Source organism: Schistocerca piceifrons, chromosome 8, assembly GCF_021461385.2.
Source record: "Schistocerca piceifrons isolate TAMUIC-IGC-003096 chromosome 8, iqSchPice1.1, whole genome shotgun sequence".
Lineage (NCBI taxonomy): Eukaryota > Metazoa > Arthropoda > Insecta > Orthoptera > Acrididae > Schistocerca > Schistocerca piceifrons.
This window is the reverse complement of record NC_060145.1, coordinates 246,282,858-246,309,376: the sequence shown is the minus strand read 5'-3', so window position 1 is coordinate 246,309,376 and position 26,519 is coordinate 246,282,858.

The following is a 26,519-nucleotide window of genomic DNA, read 5'->3' as shown; positions in this document are numbered from 1 at the left end:
CTACTCGGTTAGAAAACACTGTCTTTGAGACAGAGTGCCAATGGTGCCTGTCGGTTAGGCTCTTTTCACGAGCAATCCCACTGTGCAGCGTTACATAGCTGTGAATGGTACAACACGTCTTGTAGACACACTACGCAATACGCCTTGATACGACAACAAATAGGGCAGCTTCATTGGCGTTCTGGCTATTGGCACGTACAAACACGACAACTCCCTTCTGCTATTCTGGTACGTCTCCAAGACGTGGCCCTCCTGTCCACAGCCGAGACACATCCGCAGTTGTCATAAATAATGACGGCTCGCCAACATCCGATGAACACGTTCTACGGCACGTGTTTGCAGAATTCGATGCGTATCTGTCTGACGCGATAGGTTTCAAAGGCTAAATAGCGACTGCCCTAGACCACGGGTGCACCCTGATTATGAATCAAAGAGGCTGTCCCTAGACCACGGGTGGTCACCTTCACTCCCTTTGTATCCCATACTAATCATCTACACGTAATGGCCTCAATTTATAGTTGGATATATTGTAACCTCCGTCTTCCGATGCCAACTACGGCACCATGGAACCTACTCCCTGACGCTTTAACACGCGTACTACGGTCCTGTTTCTTCTTTCCAGTAATCCCTTTCCACTTGTTTTCTCCCTTGGCAATTCTACGGAGAACCATATATCATTTCCCTTAATTCTAAGCATCGTCCTGCGACATTAGATCTCACACGCTTCCATTCTGTTTCATAACTGTCCGACAGTCCATCATGGGAGGTAATAGCGTCTTTGGGCAATATCTGACATTTGACTGTCGGGTTACCTACATATAGGGCCAAAGGCATTTCGTCATTATATCTATCCTTACTCGTTCCTCTCTTGAATCCTTCAATTGCCTCCCTCTGTTCTTCCTTACCACCGTCAGTCCCGCTCCTCTTCACTATCTTTGCATTAAATTTTTTGAAAATACGGAGTTTGTAAACAAATTGAGCTACAGTAACACATATTACTCTCTCTCAAAGGCCCGCATCTCGTGGTCGTGCGGTAGCGTTCTCGCTTCCCACCCCCGGGTTCCCGGGTTCGATTCCCGGCGGGTCAGGGATTTTCTCTGCCTCGTGACGGCTGGGTGTTGTGTGCTGTCCTTAGGTTCGTTAGGTTTAAGTAGTTCTAAGTTCTAGGGGACTGTTGACCATAGATGTAAGTCCCATAGTGCTCAGAGCCATTTGAACCATCTCTCTCAAAGTTCGGAGACAATTGGCTAGGGATAACGTTTTTGACTAGTAATCAAAAAGTCCTCTGTTCCGAGTTCGAGTCTTCAGCACTGCTCAAATTTTGTACAAAAGCATCAACAATGGTTCCGAAGACTTACGGCGTAAGTAGTCACCCTCATTCTACCAGCGGCCTTGTCAAAGAGGGCGGACGAGTGGACAGAGGTTCACGGCACTCTTCTTCTCATGGGGTGGCAAACTGCCCCTAAAAGGCGGATGAATCAGCAATAATCAACTTCATGAGGATGCAGAAGGCAATGGAAACCACTACATTAAAGACATATAATCTGCATCCACCGGCTAAAGATTCTGGATTAGTCTTCCATTCGGATCTTTGGGAAGGGAGTGTCTATGCGGAAGTGACCATGAGAAAAAGATCGCGTAACCAGTGAGAGGATAATTCTACGTCGGGTGTAAAATGTTAGTTCGAACGTATTCGGGAAGCTAGAAAATCTGAAAAGAGAAATGATAAAGTTCTATCTGTATATAGTGCATGTCAGTGAAGTGAAATGGAAATACGGCAAGGATTTCCAGTAAGATGAAAACAAGGTAATATCAGTGGCTTCAGAAAACGATATCTAGGGAGTAGGATTAGTTATGAACAGGACGGTAGAGCACATAGCGAGTTACTGTGAAAACTTCAGTTATAGTCCTTTTGTCGTCAGAATCGAGAGAAGATAAAAGATATGGAGAAGTTATATGAGAATACTGAGTGGGGAACTCAGTACGTAAAGGAAAATGAAAATTTGGTAGTCATGGGGGATTGGAAAGATGTTGCAGGGAAAGCGGTAGAAGAAAAGTTTACGGGAGAATATGGGCTTGGTAGTAGGAATGAGAGAGGAGAAAGACTAATTGCGTTCCGCAATAAATCTTAGCTAATAATAACGAATACCCTGTTCAAGAATCACAAGAGAAGGAGGCATACTATGGTAACGCTGTGAGATGTGAGAGGCTTCCATTTAAATTACATCATTCTCTTACAGAGGTTACGAAATCAAATTTTGGATTGTAAGGTGTATGCAGGAGCAGATATAGACTCAGACCACAATTTAGTAATGATGAAGTGTAGGCTGAAGTTTAGGAGACTAGTCAGGAAGAATCACTGTGCAAAGAAGTGGGATACGGCAATACTACGGAATTATGAGATACACTTGAACGTCTTTGAGCCTATAGATGTTACGATAGTGAATAGCTAGTAGGCCGTTCGGTTGAAAAGGAATGCACATCTCTGAAAAGAGCAATCACTGAAGTTCAAAGAAAAACAAAGATGGAGGGAAGGTAACTGCGGGGAAACCATGAACAATAAAAGAAATATTTTTATTGATCGATGAAAGAAGGAAATACAAAAATATTCAGGGAAACTCAGAAATAGAGGCAAAACTCAAGCAGTAATGAAACAAGTAGGAAGTGCAAGGAAGGTAAGAGGAAATGGCTGTATGAAACATTAGACGGAATAGAAAAAGAAATTATTGTCGGAACGACTTATTTAGGATACAGAGCAATTAAAAGCAAGGGCGGTAACATTAAGTGTGCAATGGGAGTTTAAAAATTAAATGCAAAGCAGAGGGCAGGTAAGTGGAAGTAGCAAATTAAAGACTTCCGATGGAGGAAGGAATTGTCTGATGACGTGATAGAAGAAGAATGACGAGTCGTAGAGACAGGAAATCCAGTATTAGAGTCAGAATTTACAAGAGCTTTGGCAGAGTCAAGATCAAGTAAAGTAGAAGCGACAGGAAACTTCCCGTCGGAATTTCTAAAATCAATAGGGAAATGTGTCAAGTCGACTATTCTCGCTGGTGTGTAGAATGTATGGGACTGGCGATATACCATCAGACTTTCCGAAAAACATCACCCACTCAAATCCGAAGATTATATGAACCGACATGTTCATCGCAAAATCGTCTTAACAGCTCATCCAACCAAGCTGATTGCAATAGTACACAGAAGAATGAAAAAGGAAGCTGATGACATGTTAGATGAAGATCAGTATGGTTTTAGGAAAAGTAAAAGCATCAGGGCGGCGGTTCTGATGCTGCGGTTGATACTGGCAGGAAGACTAAAGAAAAATAAAGACGCGTTCATAGGATTTGTTTGTCCGGAAAAAGCGTGCATCAATGTCAAATGTTGTAAGATGTTCCGAAAGAAATAGGGGCAAGCTTAGGATAATAATATGTACAAGAACCGAGTGGGAACAATATGAATAGGAGACCAAGAACGAATTGTTCGGATTAAAAAGGATGTAAGAAAGAGATGTAGTTTTCTGTCCCTACTGTTCAAGCTATGTATCGAAAAAACAGTGACGGAAATAAAAGAAAGGGTCAAAAGCGTACTTAAAATTCAAGATGGTGAGACATCAGTGATAAAATTCGCTGGCGACATTGCTATCCTTAGTGAAAGATGAAGAATTAGACGATCTGTTGAATCGAATGAACAGTTTAATGAGTACAGAATGTGGATTGAGAGGAAATCAAATGAAGATGAGAACAATGGGCGGTAGCTGAAATGAGAATACTGAGAAGACGTCCGAGGTTATGACCAAGAAGCAGATGATGTCAATGGATTCTGCTACTTAGGTAGCAGAATAATCTATGAAGGATGGAAAAAAGAGGACATAAAAAGCAGATTAGCGCTGGCGTAAAGGACATTCTTGGCTAATAGAAGTCCACTAGTATCAAACATAGGCTTTAGTATGAGAGAGAAATTTGTGAGAATGTGCGTTTTGGAGCACATCATTATATGGTAGTAATCACGGACTGAAGATCGGAAAGGAAAACAGTCGAAGCGTTTGAGATGTGGTGCTACAGAAGAATGTTGAAAACAGGCTTGACCGATAAGGTAAAGTACGATGACGTTCCCAACAGAATCGGGGAAGTAAGGAATATACGGAAAACGCTGACAAGAAGAAGGGACATGGTGACAGAACATCAGTTAACACATCAGAGAATAATTTCCAAGGGATTAGAATGAGCATTGAAGGCTAAAAAACTGCAATTATTGAGGACATAAGTTGTAACTGCTGCTCTGAGATGTAAAGGTAGGCACAGGAGATGTATTCTTGGCGGGCGTAAGCAAATCATTCGAAATACTAACTTCGTCAAACTTGTGACTATAGCTGCTTTCCTTTAATGGTTTAGTGAAGACGTGTATCAGTTTTTGTGTTTGTTTTCTAACAGGAAATTTGTGCTGTGTCAAGAATCGCTTTTGGATCGCCCGTGGCCAAAGTTCTGGTGACACCACTACGTCACCAGAGGGTGGGTACCGACGTGACCATCGCTGGGGCTGCCCGCAGCTCGTGATCTAGTGACTAGCGGAGTTCCTTCCAGATCACGGGGTCCTGGGTTAGATTCCCGTTCGGGATATTGTTCGACCGGGAACTAAGTTTTTGTGTAGTCCTCATCATTCCATCATTATCTCATCATCATTTAGGACGTGACGAGACTAGGAAATGGAACGATTGGGAACTTGCACGAACGCTGATGACTACTGTATTGAGCACAACACACCCTCGTCATCCTCGCTAGGGTTGTGGTGCGAGGACGGAAGGACACAACGTACTCCTTCGGTGGACAGCCAACGACTACGAAGCCCCCGGCAGAGATGGTGTGCCGGGCAGCCAGGACTGGGTCTCTAGTAATCGACGCTGGATGTGGGCGCAGAGTCTGGACACAAACAGGAAAGGAAAGCCGTGGCATCCCTGGGCAAGAGGACAGTGGTTCCAGGGAGTACCCAGACAGAGGCTTCTGTGTTACAAGAGGAGCGCTAACGGTGTGTTTGGTTTGGCTGTACTTAGTGTATAGTGAACGAAACAAGTAATGAAACATGAGGAAATTCTTCAGTTTAATCTTGAAAGAGGTAATTACTGCTTTCTTATAAATGATTGAAAATGGATGCGGTAGAATATTGTACGCTTTTCTGCGCATTAGTGAAGGAGGTGCGATCCAAATGCAGACTGGATTTCTTGAGAATAAGCTCATATTGTTAACAGAAAACAACGTTATAGAAAATACATATTGGAAGGTCAGTATCAAAATTCACAGACTCCCGAACAGGGGTCTACAAGAGCTTCGCGGACTTACACATTACTCGAACTGCACGTTTCTGACCCAGAAACACCCTTTGTTCAAAAATGGTTCAAATGGCGCTGAACACTATGGGATTTAACCTCTGAGGTCATGAGTCCCCTAGACTTATAACTACTTACATCTAACTAACCTAAGGACATCACACACATCCATGCCCGAGGCAGGATTCGAACTTGCGACCGTAGCAGCAGCGCGGTTCCGGACTGAACCGCCTAGAACCGCTCGGCCACATCGGCCGGCCACCCATTTTGAAAGGGAAGCTACAGTATATCTCATAAGCGAAAGGGAATGAGCAAAGTAGACTAATTTTCATATTTCACTATCACTTGTTGAGGAAAATGCTCTAATCCTAAATATGGCAACAATCAGTTTTTGATCATAATCCTGGACATGATATTCCAGTGACTATTAACCGTCCATCTAGACAACCAGAAATTTCGACTGTTCTGACCCTTTAATAATATGCCCATTCCCTGTAATCCAAAGGGCTGTTTTAGTTGAATTGTTTGTTAGAAACTGTAAACATCGAGTCTGTGAATTACAAAAAAATTATTCTCTACAAGCCATGAACTTATGTCTTGAAACTTTGTCTTGAAACATTGCCTATATTGAACTCAGCTTCCTTCGCTTGAAGGCTTGGGTCATCACCAGACAGAAATATTTTAGAGACACCTGTAGTGGCAGAAGGCATGTTATTTACACTGAAGCGTCAAAGAAACTGGTAAAGGCATGCGTAATCAAATATAGAGATATATAAACAGGTAGAATACGGTGCTGCGGTTGGCAACGACAACATAAGACAACAAGTGTCTGGAGCAGTAGTTAGATCGGTTAATGCTGCTACAATGGCAGGTTGTCAAGATTTAAGTAAGTGTGAACGTAGAGCTATAGTCGGCGCACGAGCGATGGAACCCACACATCTCCGAGGTAGCGAGGTAGCGATGAAGTGGGGAGCTTTACGTACCATAATTTCACGTGTTTACCGTGACTATCAGGAATCCGTAAACATCAAATATCCGACGTCGCTGCGGTCTGAAAAAGATCCAGCAAGATCAGGACCAGCGACGACTTAAGAGAATCGTTCGACGTGACGGAAGTGCAACCCTTTCACAAGTTTCTGCAAATTTCACTGCTGGGGCATCAGGAAGTGTCAGCGTGCAAACCATTCAACGATACATCATTGATATGGGCTTTCGGAGTCGAAGGCCCATTCGTGTACCTCTGATGACTGCACTACACGAAACTTTGGGCCTCGCCTGGGCTCATCAACACCGACACTGGACTGTTGATGACTGGAAACGTGTTGCCTTGTAGGACGAATCTCGTTTCAAATTGTATCGAGTGGATGGATGTGTACTGGTATGTAGACAACCTCATGAATGTGTAGCTTACATGTCAGCAGGGGACTGCTCAAGATGGTGGAGGCTCTGGAATGGTGTAGGCGTGTGCGTTTGGATAGATATGGGAACCGTGAGACGTTTGGATACGACTCTGATGGGTAACATGTACTTAACCATCCTGTCTGATCACCTGCATCCATTCACGTCCATTGTGCATTCCGATAGACTTCCACATTTCCAGCGGGAGAGTGTGACGCCCTACATGTCCAGAATTGCTACAGACAGGCTCCATTACCGCTCTTCTGACTGTAACCTGTTCCGCTGGACGCCAAACTCCCCAGACATCAACATTATGGAGCATATCTGGGCTGCCTTTCTACGTGCTGTTCAGAAGAGGTCTCCACTCTCTCTACTATTACAGATTTATGGACAGCCCTTCCGGATTCATGGTGTCATTTCCCCCCAGCACTGTTTCAGACATTAGTCTAGTCCATGCCATGTCGTGTAGCGGTACTTCTGCTGCTCGCGGGAGCCTTACACGATATTAGGCAGGTGTACCAGTTTCTTTGGCTCTTCAGTGTATATCCATAAGAAACGGCTGTAGTCCCATTATCAAACGCTCAGGCACTCACCACTGAACAGCGCCCCAATCACTCTCCACATCTTAGCCAATCTCCTTACTGTGGAAAATGACCTGTTTTATGTTCCTAAAAAATGAGGCGAACAAATTGTGAGCATTTTCTCTTATCACATGACTGTCCAACTTCTGCAGTAATCAATATAATCAAACACCTTAGTTAAACCAAAGAATGTGTTGACTGTTCGCAGCTTTTTGTTCTATCCATTCAGTGGCCAAAGGGAGAGGAGGAAATAGTCTTTTCAGTTGTTAATCACTTCTTTTCACAACACTTGACAGCAGAGTGTTGCGCGGCAGATACCATTCCTGGGTGCATTTACCAATTTTTAATCTTATTATTCTTTCTTTCTTTTCTCAGACGTTATGTCTGGTCAAATATGGAAAGTGACACGGACCTTGATCAAGCCTGACTTCCTTTTAACTGTACAGTATATGTTATATTGCATTTAGGAACTTTCGGGTAATTGAACATGTATCAATAGTTACGGATTTCTGTAGTTGTATATATAAGTTAGGATGTAGCTGTATTGCATTGATGTACTGGTGGATATTGTGTGGTATGACTCCTGTAGTTGATAGTATAATTGGTATAATGTCAACTTTATCCTGATACCACATGTCCTTGACTTCCTCAGCCAGTTGGATGTATTTTTCAATTTTTTCTCCTGTTTTCTTTTGTATATTTGTTGTATTGCGTATGGATATTTCGATTAGTTGTGTTAATTTCTTCTTTTTATTGGTGAGTATGATGTCAGGTTTGTTATGTGGTGTTGTTTTATCTGTTATAATGGTTCTGTTCCAGTATAATTTGCATTCATCATAATCCAGTACATTTTGTGGTGCATACTTGTATGTGGGAACGTGTTGTTTTATAAGTTTATGTTGTAAGGCAAGCTGTCGATGTATTATTTTTGCTACATTGTCATGTCTTCTGGGGTATTCTGTATTTGCTAGTATTGTACATCCGCTTATGATGTGATCTACTGTTTCTATTTGTTGTTTGCAAAGTCTGCATTTATCTGTTGTGGTATTGGGATCTTGAATAATATGCTTGCTGTAATATCTGGTGTTTATTGTTTGATCCTGTATTGCAATCATGCATTCTTCTGTCTCACTGTATATATTGCCTTTTCTTAGCCATGTGTTGGATGCGTCTTGATCGATGTGTGGCTATGTTAGATGATACGGGTGCTTGCCATGTAGTGTTTTCTTTTTCCAATTTGCTTTCTTCGTATCTGTTGATGTTATGTGATCTAAAGGGTTGTAGAAGTGGTTATGAAATTGCAGTGGTGCAGCCAATGTATTTATATGAGTGATTGCTTTGTGTATTTTGCTAGTTTCTGCTCGTTCTAGAAAGAATTTTCTTAAATTGTCTACTTGTCCATAATGTAGATTTTTTTATGTCGATATATCCCCTTCCTCCTTCCTTTCGGCTTAATGTGAATCTTTCTGTTGCTGAATGTATGTGATGTATTCTATATTTGTGGCATTGTGATCGTGTAAGTGTATTGAGTGCTTCTAGGTCTGTGTTACTCCATTTCACTACTCCTAATGAGTAGGTCAATATTGGTATAGCATAAGTATTTATAGCTTTTGTCTTGTTTCTTTCTGTCAATTCTGTTTTCAGTATTTATGTTAGCCTTTGTCTATATTTTTCTTTTAGTTCTTCTTTAATATTTGTATTATCTATTTCTATTTTTTTGTCTGTATCCTAGATATTTATAGGCATCTGTTTTTTCCATCGCTTCTATGCAGTCGCTGTGGTTATCCAATACGTAATCTTCTTGTTTAGTGTGTTTTCTCTTGACTATGCTATTTTTCTTACATTTGTCCCAAAAGCCATATTTATATCATTGCTGAATACTTCTGTTATCTTTAGTAACTGGTTGAGTTGTTGATTTGTTGCTGCCAGTAGTTTTAGATCATCCATGTATAGCAAATGTGTGATTTTGTGTGGGTAAGTTCCAGTAATATTGTATCCATAATTTGTATTATTTAGCATGTTGGATAGTGGGTTCAGAGCAACGCAGAACCAGAAAGGACTTAATAAGTCTCCTTGGTATATTCCACACTTAATCTGTATTGGCTGTGATGTGATATTATTTGAATTTGTTTGGATATTAAGAGTGGTTTTCCAATTTTTCATTACTATGTTTAGGAACTGTATCAATTTAGGGTCTACTGTGTATATTTCCAATATTTGTAGTAACCATGAGTGGGGTATACTATCAAAAGCTTTTTGGTAATCAATGTATGCGTAGTGTAGCGACCTTTGTTTAGTTTTAGCTTGATATGTCACATCTGCATCTACACTCCTGGAAATTGAAATAAGAACACCGTGAATTCATTGTCCCAGGAAGGGGAAACTTTATTGACACATTCCTGGGGTCAGATAGATCACATGATCACACTGACAGAACCACAGGCACATAGACACAGGCAACCGAGCATGCACAATGTCGGCACTAGTACAGTGTATATCCACCTTTCGCAGCAATGCAGGCTGCTATTCTCCCATGGAGACGATCGTAGAGATGCTGGATGTAGTCCTGTGGAACGGCTTGCCATGCCATTTCCACCTGGCGCCTCAGTTGGACCAGCGTTCGTGCTGGACGTGCAGACCGCGTGAGACGACGCTTCATCCAGTCCCAAACATGCTCAATGGGGGACAGATCCGGAGATCTTGCTGGCCAGGGTAGTTGACTTACACCTTCTAGAGCACGTTGGGTGGCACGGGATACATGCGGACGTGCATTGTCCTGTTGGAACAGCAAGTTCCCTTGCCGGTCTAGGAATGGTAGAACGATGGGTTCGATGACGGTTTGGATGTACCGTGCACTATTCAGTGTCCCCTCGACGATCACCAGTGGTGTACGGCCAGTGTAGGAGATCGCTCCCCACACCATGATGCCGGGTGTTGACCCTGTGTGCCTCGGTCGTATGCAGTCCTGATTGTCGCGCTCACCTGCACGGCGCCAAACACGCATACGACCATCATTGGCACCAAGGCAGAAGCGACTCTCATCGCTGAAGACGACACGTCTCCATTCGTCCCTCCATTCACGCCTGTCGCGACACCACTGGAGGCGGGCTGCACGATGTTGGGGCGTGAGCGGAAGACGGCCTAACGGTGTGTGGGACCGTAGCCCAGCTTCATGGAGACGGTTGCGAATGGTCCTCGCCGATACCCCAGGAGCAACAGTGTCCCTAATTTGCTGGGAAGTGGCGGTGCGGTCCCCTACGGCACTGCGTAGGATCCTACGGTCTTGGCGTGCATCCGTGCGTCGCTGCGGTCCGGTCCCTGGTCGACGGGCACGTGCACCTTCCGCCGACCACTGGCGACAACATCGATGTACTGTGGAGACCTCACGGCCCACGTGTTGAGCAATTCGGCGGTACGTCCACCCGGCCTCCCGCATGCCCACTATACGCCCTCGCTCAAAGTCTGTCAACTGCACATACGGTTCACGTCCACGCTGTCGCGGCATGCTACCAGTGTTAAAGACTGCGATGGAGCTCCGTATGCCACGGCAAACTGGCTGACACTGACGGCGGCGGTGCACAAATGCTGCGCAGCTAGCGCCATTCGACGGCCAACACCGCGGTTCCTGGTGTGTCCGCTGTGCCGTGCGTGTGATCATTGCTTGTACAGCCCTCTCGCAGTGTCCGGAGCAAGTATGGTGGGTCTGACACACCGGTGTCAATGTGTTCTTTTTTCCATTTCCAGGAGTGTATTATCAGTTGCTCTTTGCATCCTCGTGTTCCTTTGCAACAGCCTTTTTTTTTCTTCATTTATAATTTTGTTCTGTGTTGTATGTGTCATTAATTTCTGTGTAATGACTGAAGTTAATATTTTGTATATTGTTGGTAGGCATGTTATGGGGCGATATTTAGCTGGGTTTGCTGTGTCTGCTTGATCTTTAGGTTTCAGATAAGTTATTCCATGTGTAAGTGTATCAGGGAATGTGTATGGGTCTGCAATGTAACTGTTAAATAATTTAGTTAGATGTGAATGTGCTGAGGCGAACTTCTTTATCCAGAAATTTGCTATTTTATCTTTTCCAGGGGCTTTCCAATTGTGAGTGGAATTAATTGCTTGGGTGACTTCATGTTGCAAAATTATCACTTCAGGCATTTGTGGTATCATCTTGTATGTGTCTGTTTCTGCTTGTATCCACCGTGCATGCCTGTTATGTTGTACCGGGTTTGACCATATATTGCTCCAGAAGTGTTCCATGTCTGTTATGTTTGGTGGATTGTATATTTTAACGTGTGTGTGTTCTATTGTCTGGTAAAATTTCTTTTGGTTTGTGTTGAATGTTTGGTTTTGTTTCCTTCTATTTTCACTTTTTTGTATCTTCTAAGTCGTTTGGCCAATGCTTGTAATATCTGCTTCTTTTCATCTAATTGCTCTATCGCTTCTCGTTGTGAGATTTTTCCTAAACTTTTTCGTTTTTTATTTTCTGACATTTCATTTCTTATAAATTGTGTTGGCTGTCCGATGTCTTTTCTCAGTTTTTCTATTCTGATCTGTAGCCTGTGTTGCCATGCTGGTTTTGTGGGTTTCTTCTGTGTGTTGGTTGGTTCTGATCTCTGCCTAGTGTGTATATTTAGTGTAGTGAGTGCTCCTATGTAAACCAGTAGTTGTAACACCTACATAGTTGTGTTTTCATTTATTTTGTTGTGTATGATTGTGTTGATAGTTTTTATTGTTGTTTCGACTTGTGTGTTATTTGGCGGTCTATGCAAGAATGGTCTAATGTCTGTATTGGTATCTTGGTATTCTGTTTATGTCAGCTGAAATTTTTCTTCTACGTATTTCTAACATGTGCGTCACTTCGTTTTCTACTTGTGCTTGTTCTGGTGGCTGTCTTAAGATTTCGTTTTCCCCTGATTGTTTAACTGTTGCGTGTTGTTCTTTGTTTGCTTGGTCTGGGATGTTGTAAGAGGTCCATGATTAAGGAATTTGTTGCTAGCGCACTCGAGCAGATGGATTGCTCACGCGCGGCCTGCGATATGTAAGCTATAAGAGAATCTGGGACCAAAGAGCAGCGTTGTATGCAGTAGGAACTGTGTAGCAGTAGGTTGTTGCTAGCGAGCAGTCTGGTGTATCGTATTGGCTGGGCCGGTCGCGGTGCACCGATGCCGGAGCCTGAGTATTATTGTATAAGGTAAAAAGCAGCCTCGCGCATATCTAGTAACGTATCTGAACTCCCATGTAACTCTTTTAAAAATGTCCTAATAATAATCTTTGTCATATAAAGTAATTTCTGACAAGCATTCATTTCAATTTAAAGAATTTACTAATTTCTCCAATCTATGATCATTCCGATTGTTGCAAAAGAGAAATCAGTTGCTTCCTTTCATAAATGATAAATCTATAGGCCAGCATTGCACAGAGCTGTGCCGGATAAAGCTATTGTTAGAGCAGATAGTTGCCGACTTTACTGAGGTAAGAAATTTTGCTTTTTATTCAGAATGTTCTTACAGGGCCATGATGCAGCACTGCCGCCGTCCAAAATTTACCAGGTTACTGAATTTACTTTTTATTACGAGGTTTAGGAATTTTTCTGTTTCGAGCTTACATTAAATGAGAGAAGAATTTTGTGGGTACATTAAATGGGAAACAAATTTTGTGTGGAGGTTAAATGTGAATGAATTTCTGTAGGGAGGTTATAAATGGGAACCTAACCAATTTTGTTCTGAGGTTACACAATTATTATTTATTCAATTTTGTGGGGAGGTTACACTTGATGACAACCGGCCAGGATCGTATTTCGTTGTGAATCTCTGAGAAGTAGTCATATATGCGATCTTATTTACTTAAATGTAGTTTGCATCTGGCGCAACGCATTTACTAATTTGTCACTTTTTCTTTCACGGATCATCGGCAATTTATTGCTCTTTGTTGTAATTGTTTGTTCCTTTTTTTTGCTTTGTCGTTGCTTCATTTTTGTGTTTATTTTTGATTTGTGAAAAATGCCGCGAAAAACTGTTAACAGTACATCGCATTGTGCAATCAGTGAAAAAGCCGACTCGAATAATTTGACCGATAATACTTGCGACACTCAGTGTCTTAATGATAATCCTCCATTTACAGACAATCAGTGTGTACCGATCACTAGTAATGATTTTAATTCTAATGATGAGCGAACAAATTCAACTACGTCCACTGTAAACGCGGCACGTTCCGTTACAATGAACGCAGCTCAGTTTGACACACCCGGTTTGCAAAATTTGAATTGTGAACAGATAAATTTTTCTCACGAAGATGAACAATGTAGTCAAAATACATCAGATTTATTTGATTCCGAGGTAGTGACCCACAGTGCACATCCGATTGCCAAACCTTTTCGAGAATTACACAATGACCAAATGGTTACACAAAACGTGACACTTGCAGGTACGCCATCAAACAGCACAGAGAATAGAGTAGGTAATATTGGGATGGATCAAGTTATGGCATAATTGCTACAAGACAACAACTTCAAACAACTTAATGAAAATCTTAAATAGTTGAATGAAAAACACGACAACCTAAATGAACAGAACAAACAACTTAGTGAACAGATTACAGCCGTTGCCACGCAATGTCATGATACTAAAGAACAATTACATGAGGAAATTAAGGCTTGTGCTAGGAGCTGTGGCTCAAGAATTAAGGAATACGCAAGCAGCTACAACGAAATTACTTAGAGATGAAATTAGTGCAGTCGCTAAACAGTGCTCTGAAAACGCAACACAGTTACGCGACGAGTTTACATTAATGTCATCAGAACTTTCACGTACACTGGATGAGAAAGTAGACGCGAAATTTGACCAACAGAACAGCCAAATTGACGAACGTTTTAATCACCACCTACAAAACAGTGAAACGCGTTACCGTAAATTTATACACGAACAGAATAAAGTAAAGCAACAAGTCATGGAAACAATTACTGCACAGATACAGGAAGATAAGCGTAAATTGTTTACGAAAGCAAAAACATACGTAGACAACAATATTGCTACAGTATCAGACGAAATTAATACTATCAAACAGTTGAACACCGAATTACATGATGAAATCTCTGATCTTAAAACAAAAACAGACACACACACAGTAGACTTTCAGACAGTGACCGACAGACTTGAACAATTAGAACTAATACAGGATCCTGATGCCATCAAAGCAGACGTTAAGAAATTAAACAAAACCACACGTAAAATACAAGAACAAATTAATGCTTGCGATACTAAAAACGATGATCAGGTAAAAGTACTGACTGAAAAATATGATGAATTGGCCAGTCGTATTGACGTTACCGAAATTAGTGATGACACCAATCAGACGATACGTTACCAGTTTCGTTTAATCAAACACCTGAATTCCAAAATCAGTGAGATAGGTTCGTCTAATAATACATTACGTAGAAAATTGTCATCTTTACAGCAAGAAGTGACAGAGATGAAAAATGTTTCAGCCTTTAACACAGCGCAGCATACGCCGCATTCCGAACATTTGTCAGACTCACACAGCCAGTATAATTTAGGTAATTTACAGAGAATACGTGAGTTAGACTCCGAACAGTCACAGACAAACAGAATATCATACAATCCTGAACCTGTTCAGACATTCAGAGACGATAATTTTGATTACAAGCACTTTCTATCCGTGAGGATATTTAAAGTATTTGCAAATGACAGAGCACAGGTACACGCATTGGACTGGATACAACAATTTGTTTTTGAATTTTCACCGGCATTGCCTGTAACACAGAAACTAAAATTTATTTGCAGCGCGTAATTGACCTCAGGGGATTCATTACACTTGGTGAATATGTGCCGTAGCGTGCAAAGGGCCCCAAGACGTAGTAGTGCTATTTCATCTTTAGTTTTCTTCACTGCTGCCTTCTCTTTTACTATCATTTATATCTATCAAAACAGCTCTTCCACTATCGATCTATCTAGGGTTAAGAATGAGTAAAGAAAACCTAATATGACAAGTTTTACCGAAAGTGACAGTTCTCATTAGACACTCGCGAAATGACAACCACCAGAACTTCAATAACAGACAAAATTTTAATTATCAGTATCGTCAAAATTATCAGCAACAGGAACCACATTTTGGTAACAATAGACGCTTTTCACCGCAACAGCATCAAAGCCAGCCGGTTAGCATACCTAACCAACAATCTAATGTACAAGATCAACAAAGATTTAATGTTTCGCCGCCTACAAGTATAACGTCGGCTCCACCAAATACTGACGCACCGCAACAAGGAAACCAGTACGTACAGAAAACACATCATTTCAATTCCTATCGCAACCCGCCATATAGCAATGACTATCATGACAGACGTACAAATGATGAGCACAATTTTCAGCGTACGTTTAATAACAGTCGGTCTTACCACCAACAAAATCATCCGCAACAACAGATTATCATGAATGAACCAGACAGTAGATATCATCCCGAACGTAATACGTCAGGACGAAATAACAGAACACTACAAATAGTTGAAATGCCACAGCATCCTCCCGCAAATAATAGCACGTCAGATAGAATTTGACTAGATACAGTACAGGTTGCATCCTCCTGCAACGCAAGCAATACTTTTGACACACAAAATCTTGTTCACGAGAATGTTATTACTTTGGATGACATCCGAGACACGCTTTTGCAGGAAAAACCAGTTATTCAAAAAACCATTTCACACCCAGTCATTGAAGTAAAGATTGGATCATCCAAATTTTCAGCAGTAATCGATTCTGGATCACCTACGTCAGTTATAAATGAGGAAACTTTCAACGAATGTAACAAAGAGAATACCTATCCTACGTTACCATTAGGCAAAACTAAAGTAAAAGGAGCAGTGTCTGGTAAAGGAGTAGATGTAAAATTACAGACACACTTACCATTTTGTATTGCAGGTCATACATTTCACTCAAATTTTTGGATTGTTCCCTTATTGACAACAGACGTTATTTTAGGTACGAATTTTCTGGTATAACACGACGCAATTATTGACTTTCAAAACTCCTATTTAATGTTAAAGGATGAAAATGTACAACTGGCTTTAGAATTTCAACACTCTTTATCTGCAGAAGAACAAACAATTAATCGTACAGAGGTCATTTCCGCATCACGTAACGTAGACTGTCATTCCACATTGTTCACAGATACGTACGTACACAACTATAATACTCCAGTCGAAGCCGACTATGACGTTATGCAAATGATTTCTGATAAAGTTAAACAGAGCAGTGCAAATACGGACGACGAACGCACGCAACTACGCAAAATTCTTTTGCAGCAAGCTCCAGTTTTTGACAACGTCCCTGGTACTATGTCCGGTTTTATGTATGAATTTCAAGTTAAACAGCACGACACATTTAAAGCCAAACATTGTCCCATTCCGTATATTCACAGAGAACAAGTTAAGAAAGAATTGCAAGCTATGCTTGACCAAGGAATTATTGAACCGGCAGTTAGCCCATACATAAACCCACTCCATATTGTTAAGAAAAAGGATGGTTCACTTCGTCTCGTACTTGATTCGCGCCATATCAATGACATTATTATTAATGAAACAGATCGCCCTCAAACATTAGAAGAACTTCTACAGAAATTTCATGGCACTGCTATTTATTCCACATTAGATTTGAAATCGGGATTTTGGCAAATTCAGCTCCATCCGGACTGCAGAAAGTACACGGCTTTTCTCTGTTTTGGTGACTGTTACCAGTTTTGCAAATTACCGTTCGGGTTAACAATTTCTTCAGCAGCATTTATTCGCGGTTTGAGTACTATACTTCCGACAGAACTTAAAGACAGAATCACAACGTATGTAGACGACATTCTTATTGCAGAAGCTAACTGGTCTGAAAACAATCTGATTCTTGAACAACTGTTACGAACTTTTCGTGCGCAAGTACTCACAGTTAATTTCAGTAAATCGCACTTCGGCAAAACTTTTATAAAATTTCTTGGACATGTAATTTCAGCAGAAAGCATTGCGCCTGACACGGAAAAACTTCAAGCTTTACGTGACATTACTGTTCCTTCGACGAAGAAACAACTATGCAGCTTTTTGGGTTTAATTAACTTTTTTCGTAAATTTATTCATTACTCTGCTTAAGACACCCCTAGATTATGTCAATTGACTGGTCTAAACACTATTTGGTCCTGGGATAGCCAAGCACATTCTGAATTTGTCAATCTAAAACAAGCTCTGTTGAATGCACCACTTTTATCACATCCAGATCTTACTAGAAATTTTTCCATTGCCACCGACAGTTCTAACACCGCTTTAGGCGTACACATATTTCAGGAAATTGAAGATGGTCGTATAGCAATTAAAAACATCGCCTTAGCGAGTCGCATTCTATCACCTGCTGAACGCAATTATTCTGTCACAGAACTTGAAACATTATGTGTTGTATGGGCATTTACGAGATTTCGGCATCTTCTTTATGGAAGACACACGACCGTTTACTCAGATCATAGAACTATACAGTTTTTACTTTCCGCTAAATTTACACACGACAGATTAAGCAGATCGAAACTTTATTTACAGGAATTTAATTTTACAATTGTTCACATTACCGGTACACAAAATATTGTAGCAGACGCACTATCCCGTTCTCTCAGCAACAATCAGCAAGACATCGCAACCAACTTCTGCAAAGCAAATTTCTGCGTCATGTATATTCAACAAGTTGCATTTGAAAATTTCATTTCGGCATCATTACGAGACATAGCACAAGAGCAGAGTAAAGACAACATGTGGAAAGAAATTAAACACTTTTGGAAAGATAATGTTACCATTAGAAACCATTACACTGTACGCAATAAAATTCTGTTTCGCCGCTCTCACCCTGACAGCAACAATAGGTTATTATGTATTCCTGGCGAGCTTGTTAACAAATTAATTTGGTATACTCATTTAAGTTACGCACATTACGGAGCCAGAAAATGTTTTCTTGTACTGAGACAGAACTGTTATTTTGCCAACATGGAGAAACGTATTCGACGAGTTTTAGCGTCATGAAAAATCTGCCAGAAAGCTAAGTCAGATACGACTTCACATATTCCTCCATTACATCCCATTGTACCTGTCAAATTGAGACACATGGCCGCTGTAAACATTTTTGGTCCGATTCCCAGAGCTAAAAGAGGTTTTTGCTACATCTTTGTCGCTGTTGAACTCACTTCAAAATTTGTAACCTTCACTCCGTTACGCAAAGCTACTGCTAAATCTGTTTCGAAAGCATTTATAAAACATTTTCTATTTCATGTAAGACATGTACTGAAAGTAATATCCGACAATGGACCACAGTTTCGATCTGCTATATGGACACGTATGTTACGAGCAAGAAACATTTCTCCGATTTATATATCCAAGTATCACGCTTCCTCGAACCCTTGTGAACGTCTAATGAAAGAAATTGATAAACTGTGTAGAATATACTGCCATAAAAGCATATTGATTGGGATACACACATACTGTCATTCCAGGATGTAATTAACTCCATACCAAATGAATCTACTATGCTATCTCCGACTGTTATACTGAAAAATGTTGGACCACCTAACAAAATTAAAGAATTAGTATCCTTTCCTACATCTCATCAACTACGAAACCATGAAATAATTGACATTGAGTTGAACAACATCAAACGTGCCGCAGAGCGCCGGAGAAGACAGCAAAAACAGGTTTGTACACGCCGTGACTTTCACATTTGACAGAAAATATTAATACGTACACACTATCTATCAAACAGAGGAAAGAATAGATGTAGTAAATTTGAGCTTCCATGTGCAGGTCCATATCGAATTCGCAGCATTCCTCACCCCAATGTAGTACACGTCGAAACTCTGAGAACCAGAAAAAGCAAAGGCAATCACCATTTCTCCAATATTAAACCCTTTATTGAATGAACATACGTTATGATTTATCACACTGTCATGTCATTTCCAGATATTTATGTGAATACTTACGGATGATTATCGTATTTTTTTCTTGGCAAGTGCCGGCAAGGTAAGGTTAGCAGGTCGCTTTTCTTGTCGTTACACATCAGACCGTGCACGTTTTTCCAGATAAACTTACATATTTTATGACCAATTATGCAAGTCTATCTAGTGACATATTAATTTTATCAAATTCTTTCTCCATTAAAGTCTTCAACTCTCGCCTCTATCAACTACACAACATACAAGCTGAACACAAAGTCATTTCTTGTCGTTATATATCAGACCGTGCACATTTTCCATTTTTCATGTATGTATGATTGTTTTCCTGTTTGTTTGTATGCACTATGAAATGTTTAAGATGTAACAAACATCAGTTGACTTTGACATTTTGCCTTATCATATCTCAACATCGTGACTATTTTACATTTTTTTTTTTTTTTTTTTTGCTGCTACATTATGATACTCTGTGTACATTTTTGCACCTCAACACTGTCTATGTTTTTGACATAATACGTTTCCTGTCATGCTATGCTGTATGCTTAATTATATCACTAGAAACCAGTTTTTATTTAATGGGTATATGATTTAAATGCAAGACATTAATCCTTATTCAACATTTTCAGAAAGCAATAACGTGTAAAAGAAATAAATTAAACAAACCACAGTGGATTACTATGAAATGGGAATTTCACCTTCGGAATGAACGAAAGAAGATGCAATACCTCGTCACGAAGAGTAAATGGATCAGAATTAACAAACACTAACAAGAATATACTATACACATCGGATGACAGCAGTCTAAACTCATTTTTTCTTTCAGAATACGAGGCGATTGATGCAGGCTATCAGACTGAACTACACATCTTAGTTTTAGTGATGAAATATGCTAGAAATAAGAAACTCTATACTATGAATAGTTGTATGTAGTAAATGGTAATATGAATAATGAATTATGAAGTGTCTTTTTTGCAGATGATAATGAATGATGATGACTAGTTATATGAAGAATATGGTAATATGAATAATGATGTTTTTCTTTGCAGGTGATGATAGTAATGAAGTTATGGTGATATGATTAATGAAGTTTTTGTTTGCAGGTGATAATAGTGATAAATTTTAAATGGCCACTTAACGCACCACTTTTAATTTTTTTTTTTTTTTTTTAATGAGAATATTGATGAAGTTTATATATTTACTATTAGTTAAGAAATGCTATGTAGTTACTTAAGTATTTGTTGCAGTTCGTTTTGACAGTATGTCTTATGTCGCATGGTATAATGACCGAATGTTCTGGAAAGGACTGCTAGAGTACATACATATTGAGTACACGTTTCATTACCTGTTAATTAAAAGTTCACTACTTTTCAGCACAATATGCGTTTCTTCTTTCAGCTCAATAATCCATTTTGTATATTTTCCAGATGAAGCTTTTCATGCTATTAATATGCTATAAACACTTTGTTATGAAACCTGTTCCAGTAATTGCATTTTTTCACCCACTTGTGCCTATTATTGATGAATGTTATCACATATACTCCACTTGTTTCATAAACTTGCTACAGCTGACTCATGACGAACGACATTACTAATTGTTATTTGCAGCAGTGAGTCAAAAGCAAATATTTTCATGCCCCAGCAATTAATTATCGATCCTAACGCAATGCATTGCTAGCACAAAAAAAAGTATTACCAGTCCCAAATAATGCTACCAGTTTAAGAGAGTTCTGAGTAATACTGAATGATGTTTTCTAACCACAGACCTTGAGTAATAGTTATAGTGTGTTGCATTTTAAATATGTCCTATGTCACTTGAATGATGAGTTCTGAGTAACACTGAATGATGTTTTGTAATAATGCATAAATACTATGCCAATAATTTCTGTAAATCATATTTTTATTATACTCTATAAATTCTATGCCAATAATTAACTCTCATTTTGAATGATGACATCTGAATAATACTGAGTAATGTTTTATAAATATATAAGAATACTTTGTAACTGGCCCATGAGTGCCAATAATTATTTTAAATATGCCCTATGTCACTTGAATGATGAAAAATGTTTTGTAATATTCAATACTTGCTATATGTTCAGTAACTGGGCAATGAATGTCACGGTTTCTTATATTTTAAATTTGTATTATGTCTCTTACATGCTATTATATATGAATACCAGTAGCTTGATGCTACACTCATTAGCTCCTGTTTTGAATTATGACTTCTGATGGTTTCTAACTGGCCAATGAGTGCCAATGACTACTATAAATAGATGAATTATGTAAACGGTATGCCATTAATAACTCTTGTTTTGATTGATCACCTTTGAATAATGTATAAAAATGGTTTGTAACTGGCCAATGAGTGCCAATGTTCACTGTAACCAGATGACTTATGAATATTATTCTGTAATACTTCTTACATAGTACAGAAATGTTTAGAAACTAGGCAATGAGTGCCACCAATTACTCAAATCGGTTGATATACTAGTGTAAGTCTCAATTATGACTAGCAAAAGACTTAATGTCCTTCACCTGCTGACCTAATTACCAGAAATTACTGCCATATCCGTTTGTCCTGTCCATCCTTATAATCATGGAGCACCATATTTGGTTTTTGCACTAATACTACGTTGGTGAAAGAGTGTGGTGTTGACACATCATGGTGTCCACCACTTTGAACAATGGAGATGTTATTATGGTCCCACTGTTTGCTGTACATAATGTACTACCAAAATGATAACATACAATATTAATACAACATTTCAGTGTCTTGGCTACACTGATAAATACTTCAGGAAGAGAACTTCAGATTGTCTCACTTGGCGTTGTGCTTCTGTAGAAAGATATGGACTTTCAGTGCAGCTACGTGCAACCTACTGTGCTACAACCATGATGCAATCCTTTCCATTTCTTTCCTAGTTCTTGTAAAATGGTAAAGACTTATACAGTGCGTTTAAATTCTTGTAAAATGATAAAGACATATACAGTGCATGTGCACTTCATTTCATTTGTTAGCAAAATCAGTTGTCCTAAATAAGCTAAAGACTTTTACAGTGCGTGTGCACTTTATTTCACTCCATGTAATGTTATGTAAAAATGCTAAAGACTACTACAGTGCGTGTGCACTTTATGTCATTTGTTAATACGTTTTGTACTCATTGCACATACATTTTGTCTTTCTTAACATGTTCTGCACTTATCAATAGTGTATATACTCTGTGACCGTAGACTTAGTTAATGAAGTAGATTATAGAAAAATTTGTTGCTCATGGCAAGTCCAATTGACTCACCATTGCTGCCAAATTTTTGCTCCCCCAGTGGAAGGCTATGTAAGAGGTCCATGATTAAGGAATTTGATGCTGGCGCACTCGAGCAGATGGATTGCTCACGCGCTGCCTGCGATATGTAAGCTATAAGAGAATCTGGGACCAAAGAGCAGCGTTGTATGCAGTAGGAACTGTGTAGCAGTAGGTTGTTGCTAGCGAGCAGTCCGGTGTATCGTATTGGCTGGGCCGGTCGCGGTGCAGCGATGCCGGAGCCTGAGTATTATTGTATAAGATAAAAAGCAGCCTCGCGCGTGTCTAGTAATGTATCTGAACTCCCATGTAACTCTTAAAAATGTCATAATAATCTTTGTCATATAAAGTAATTTCTAACAAGCATTCATTTCAATTTAAAGAATTTACTAATTTCTCCAATCCATGATCATTCCGATTGTTGCAAAAGAAAAATCAGTTGCTTCCTTTCCTAAATGACAAATCTATAGGCCAGCATTGCACAGAGCTGTGCCGGAAAAAGCAATTGTAAGAGCAGATAGTTGCCGACTTTATTAAGGTAAGAATTTTTGTTTTTTATTCAAAATGATCTTACAGGGCCATGATGCAGCACTGCCGTCGTCCAAAATTTACCAGGTTACTGAATTAACTTTTTATTACGAGGTTTAGGAATTTTTCTGTTTCGAGCTTACATTAAATGAGAAGAATTTTGTGGGTACATTAAATGGGAAACAAATTTTGTGTGGAGGTTAAATGTGAATGAATTTCTGTAGGGAAGTTATAAATGGGAACCAAACCAATTTTGTTCTGAGGTTACACAATTATTATTTATTCAATTTCGTGGGGCGGTTACAATGTTTGAGTCCATTACTGTATTTTCTTCTTCTGATTGCACATTATTTTGTTCCAGTATTTGTTGTACTTGTTGTTTGATGTTTTCTAATTCTGACTGGGGTATCCTGTTATTTGTGATTATTACACGGATCTGATCAGCTAGTCGTTGTTCTGTTAAAAATTTTAATTCTGGGTATACTTGTGATCTGTATCCAGTTGTGTTGGTTCCTAGGTTTGTTGCTTGGTAGTAACAGAACATTAGGTGTCGATTAACTTCATCTGACCATCTCATCCTCTGTCTTTGTTTTCCTTCTAGGGGGGTTGCAGCAAGCATATCCCGCAAAAACACCTCTATTTGGATTTAAATCATTTTCCAGTTGGCTAGCAGTGTCGTTACCATTGTGGGCGGGCGTAGGGTTCAAGCGTCGTCCGCGACCATTACGACGCTTGTCCGAGGCATCTTTAGTTCTGTCCTGAACCAACTAATCACACTAAAAGGGGGGTTAGCCCTATTAGTGGTTTGTTCTTTTCGTCGCCTTTTACGACTGGCAGAACATACCGGAGGCCTATTCTTTTCCCGGGCCTCCACGGGGTTAATATTATTATTATCAGATTCGGCTCATAACATGTGTCACAATGAGTATATGTAGCGTACAAAGAGTGCCAGTGCTGTAGAAGGCCGGGTGCCGCTCTTAATACTTCCCGATGCCGGAGAGAACCATAATCAAGGAATGCAAACAGCACAGTAGAACGACACCCAATACGGCATTCTGTGAGCCTTGCAATAACATCTGAATTCAACCGGGATTCCTAGAAACGACGGAAATTGTAAACGCAATGAAAGTGACCATAATTGAGATACCACGATGGGTACTTGTCTGTTGACACCTCCGGATAATGAAGTCAAATTACCGCACTGCCCGCCGTGATAATGTCATGTCCAGCTTAAATACCCCTGTTTCAGAAGCCCCTGTCTGTGTCTGGTCTGCATCTCTGATTCCGAGGGAATGTTACAGGATATCTTGGTTAAAAATGAAGTTCTTCCTAATACTGAGAGACTTGCCTCCAAGCTGGCTATAGTGAAACTTACTCGCTGCAAGCCGCCACTGTTATCTGGTTACCTGCGTTACTGGTAGATGTGGATGATCGTGGTCGTGTCCCTGGTGAAGTGCCAATTCAAGTGACTGAAAACTACCGCCTACACGCTGTTGGCGAGGCACCTCAGTACCATCTCGCTGTCAGTGTAGTGTGTTACAGATTTTGGTCCTCGGCTTCCACCTTCACGAAACCCACTGTTCTTGATACGCTGTTTGCACCCACGCAAGGGAACGTCCGTCTTCGAGAATTCTGGGATGGATTACACGAGTAGTAGACGAGCTACTGAAGACTCGCACCTACAGACGTGTTCCAGCTATCTGTTCGACAGTGCTATTTGGCTCTGACCTCCACAAAGCTTTCATCCGATGACGTACTGCATCCATATTCCTTGTTGCACTCTAATGTGCGAATCTGCAAGCAATCCATCATGCGAGAGGAGAAAATCCATATTTTAAAAAGCAGAAAACGCTGTTTCACTGATGGCTTAGGTCATATGACCGCCACCCACGCCGGCTCATAACCTCGACTTCCTGCACCTGCAATCTCACTATCTCACATTCTCACCCTGTATTCCCGCCAAGGGTCATGACCTGAGGGGTGAACATTGTAACTGGAGTCAGAAGGGGCTAATGACCCCTACAACTAGTGGTCAGAAGTGGACCTGATGCCACTGCTACTACAACTGATAGTGCTGCTGCCGGTGTCAGCTTCTGATGTCACCGTCCTCACCACGTCATCTTCAATCATTTGCAGTCGACACCTCACACAGTACATCGTGGTGAGTGACAAGGATTTTGTTTACCTTGTAAGAAGCCCTTTTCAGTGTTAATTCATTGGCGATGGTGGTTCATGGGGATGTTCATTTTAATAAAAAGGTGGATTTCGTAGAACTGTGTGAGACTCCTGCCTTGTATGGTTTTAAGAGTAACTGTTAGATGGACAGTGGAATCAATGAGTTGATGTGCACGATGGCTGCCCCAGCCATACGTTTCACTTGTCGACTTGGGGTCATTTGACACGAGATGGTAATGAATGTAGATGGGCTAATAGATGTCGTGAGAACGAAAGTAATTTCTATGTATTGTGTGCTTTGTAGTGTGAACGTTGCAACATCACCTTTTGCATAATCTTTTCTTGTCTGTGCAGAATTAAAATACGCTAGTTGGTGGTAGAAACATGTGCAGTAATAATTCAGTGGCCGTTATGAAGGAGCTGATCGTGTGGTTATGAAGTAGTACTTGAATAGAAAGCTGCGGAATTTGAAAATTAATAGGACAAGGCTGAGGTGCTGCATGCCAAGGAGCAGCAAGTACTGGGACAACTCAGGGAAGTTAAGACTGCACCAAGTGTATGTATCCCCCCCCCCCTTCTATTGTTTGTGCAGCAGCAAGTTTGATACGCCTTTTTCTAGCAAGTTAGAGGACTTTCTGAGCTCAACGTCTCATTCATTGTAGAGGGATGCCGACTGTGGTTTTTCAGGATAGCAAATGGGAAGTTGCGGTATAGAAAATGTCCCAGAGATCACCAATGTGTGTGTGTGTGTGTGTGTGTGTGTGTGTGTGTGTGTGTGTGTGAAGTGCTGTGAAACAATGTTTGTATAGTGTGCAGGACTGATAGTGATATATGAGCGAACGGTGTGCCACTACATTATTTAATAAGTTATTTGTAACTGATCTGAACTTTTAAATACTTTCACATGTCCTATATCCTTGTAAAAAGAGATCTGTGGATGAATAAAGCTACTACTACTACCACTACTACTACTACTACTACTACAACTACATAATCTAATTGTCGCTGACGTCTTAGGTATAGCCAATTTGGGCGGTCGGTCTGACGAAATATGCTTTCACATGACCAATTGCGGTTGATTGGAGAGACTAAGGCTTACAGTACTTAGCACGAGTCCTTGCTGGATGCCCAAACAGTCAAACATTTAGCAGAGTTATTACTACACGGGGTATCGTAAGTAGGACAGCACTCGCTTTAGGAATAGATTAATACATTAACACAGAAACATAATGAGTTCGTTGAATCATT